At 33.0% G+C, this 3,364-nt stretch overlaps 1 pseudogene; it reads left to right on the forward strand.

Moving 5' to 3' along the window:
- The first annotated feature begins 301 nt into the window (after positions 1 to 301).
- Positions 302 to 420, forward strand: LOC148519563 (5S ribosomal RNA; annotated as a pseudogene).
- The last annotated feature ends 2,944 nt before the right edge of the window (positions 421 to 3,364 follow it).

A 3,364-nucleotide genomic window follows, 5' to 3' on the forward strand; every position in this document is an offset into this window, starting at 1 on the left:
GGTCCAAGATAAGTGAGTGTACCTTGTAGTGATTTCTTTATCAAAATATTATTTATCAAAATATTATTTGTATAACATAAAGTGGTGAATCCTAAATAAAATAAAGAGTGAGAGATGCAATAATATAACATCTCATACATGAACAGAAACTTTTTAAGAAGATATTTTGCATCAAATTAACTGCTATGATTATCCAGAGCCTCTGAATTCCTTATATATTTGAACATTAACCACATGGAAAATACATCTTCAAACTAAGAAGATGGACAATGAGGATGGTGGCAGTATGGGGGTATTAAACATCTACTACCATACCACTATGATAATGCCCAATCTCGTCTGATTTTGGAAGCTAAGCAGAGCGGGGCCTGGTTAGTACTTGCATGGGAGACCTCCTGGGAATACCGGGTGCAGTAGATGTGAATACCAACTTGGGAGATGGATTGTCCAGAAACTACGAAGAATGGAATTACTTGGAAAGGATATCCTGCATCCCACTAACTTTTATCAGAAACTTATGTATTATAATCAATTCAATGAGAGTAAACCATTTTTAACACTGAGAGACTTGGACTGTGTTTATTTGATGGGCAATGGACAAGGGGAATTCTTCACATTATATTATGAACCTGGCAATAATATTATATAGATTTTTAATTGATTTTATGATTTTTATAACCTTATACAGTATACCTGATAACCATATTTTATAGACCTTTAATTTATTATATTACTCTTATATCATGGATATTATGGCCTTTAGAGTTCTTAAGTATATAGTGGCTACATAATTTTAATGGCTACAGGAGTAATTAAGAAGGATCACTGTTGTACTAATGGTATTGTTATCCTCAGGTCAAGTTTGGTGCGCAAGCACAAGAGAGTCATCAGCAAAACCTGTGCGGTTACCCCTTGTATGTGTGGACCAACGATCCAGAGACTAAGGGCGAAAGCGATGAAGTTCGGGCAGGATGACTTGCAGCCGGGCAAGAGTTCGAGTAACATCCACAGTGATGCTGTCTACGGAAGTGACATCCGGAGTCCTTAGTAAACATGCCTAACAAGGGCGGAAATTATGTCGGAAGTCCTCGCAGAAGGGCCAACGGATCACACCGAGTGAGGGCCAAAATGCCAGAAAGAAACGGACCTCTTTGGACTTTATTTCTAGCTGTTTTAGTTTGATTCATTGGCGCTCTTATTCCCATTTGTAGGTTTATATATTTAGTAGAAGATTAGTCATGTTTTGAGCCCTGCTCACATCATGAAGGGGGCGGGAACTGGATACTGAGGCTAATTGCTCCCTAATCAGTCCCTATTAGTGGGGTATAAATATACAGACTCCACACTTGAGCATTACTCCCTTGATGAAGTCTTGAAGGGATGAAATGCGTTGGAGTTTGTTTTTGCCTTCCACATGAACTATTATTCTCTACCTCAGATAAGCAGTTCTCCTTGTGTTTTTCATTGTGTTTTTTAACTGATTTTCTTTTCTCTCTTTCTCTGTTTTAAAGAAATGTGTTGTATTATTGTTTTTATATAATATGCTTTTCATGTCTAACTCTTTTGATACCTAAACATTAAATTATTTATATTTTAAAAGTATATATTGTTGTTTGTACAAATTCTTGTTGATTTGCATATGATATATCACACATGGTTGAACTGAAATCCCACCCCAATAAAAGGGTTGATTTAGCATTTGCACTTTACAATTGTATATATATATATATATATATATATATATATATATATATACTGTATCTATTTTGTTTTACAAATTATTGCACTCAAATTATACCTCCAGAAGGGGTTTCTATAGCATTTGCACGTTATATATTATTTCATCTATCACTCTTTATTGTATTTATTGTATTTAGTATTCACCATTTTATGCTGTAATAATAATATTTTGATAAAGAAACCACTACAAGGAACACTCACTTATCTAGGACCAACTAGTCAGTCTCCCCAAGGTGAATTTCATGTACATATATATATATGATTGTGCATATATATACACACAGTATATATATATATATATATATATATACACTCCATAAAGAATAGGCGGCACTCCTGGACTGGTGTAATAATAAGAATATTAGGGTATAAGAATAGCCGGTGCTTTACTTCGACATTTTGGGGACAAATCCTCGTAATCGGGACATGCACAAAAGTGACATACAGTGCAAATTTAAACTTACAAATAGGTGCGCTCATCCCGCAGTTTATGGAATGTATGGAGAGGTCTAAGCGCCTCAAGGTGAGAACCCTGGCAAGATACCTTTGAGCTCATTCTACTGAGTGCAGGAAACTTGGGATTTTATATATATTTTACACACTGTACACACACACATATATCTATCTCTCTCTATATATATATCTATATATAATATATATATATATATATATATATATATATATATATATATTTATATGTATGTATATATATATATATATATATATATATATATACAGTATATATACTGCATATATATGTGCGTGTACAGTGTGTAACAAATTGCAATGGTTATTCATTTCTGTGTTCTTTCTGAATAATATGCTGTGTTGTACAAGTGTATAAATGAATTATTTACTGCTCATGTCATGTTGTTATTATTGTCTTTACATGTACTGTTAATAGTAAAGGTAATAATGCTAAAACAAAAGAGTTCAAATAAGTTTTGATTCACTTCAAAGTTCTGAATCTTTTTGTGACATTTAATCAAGGGGACATTATCACAAATATTATTCTACAGGGAATTTAATTGTCTGTGCTTTCCTTTATTCTACAACAGCTTTTGTCAGTTCAGGTAGTGTTATTATGACATTTTCCTTCTCCTGAGAGTAATGTATTTTTTAATTAGTTGCAACATTTGAAAAGCTGTGACCATTCCATTATGAATTTAATAGTCTTGTCACTCCAGAATTTGTCTGCCATTATTATTATTATTTTATTTTTTTACAATCACTTCTCATTTGAAGAGACATAATGGAGCGGATATGCATTACAGAGTTTTTAATAAAATATTTACTACTGAACTAAAGACAAAAGGAAAACATAATTATTCTAAATTAATTGTTTACTTTTCAAAGCACCGTTAGACAAAACAGTATCATCATTCTTATATTTTTCTGAGCTATGATGGCATGCTTAATTTCCAAAATCACTAATCATTATTCCATGCTCCTAAGGGGATGTCAGAATGGCCAGGAAAAAAAAAATTCTTTCACTCAAGGACTATTTTTAGCCATGTAACAGGCATCTCAGCTCAGGAGAAAAGTTTTGAAAAGGATTGCAGTGAGATTTGAGTTTAATAGCAACGGCAGAGCAGATAGCTTTTCTTTTCACAAAGAATATCTA

This window comes from Taudactylus pleione, unplaced genomic scaffold, assembly GCF_031769625.1.
Source record: "Taudactylus pleione unplaced genomic scaffold, aTauple2 ptg000189l, whole genome shotgun sequence".
Classification (NCBI taxonomy): domain Eukaryota; kingdom Metazoa; phylum Chordata; class Amphibia; order Anura; family Myobatrachidae; genus Taudactylus; species Taudactylus pleione.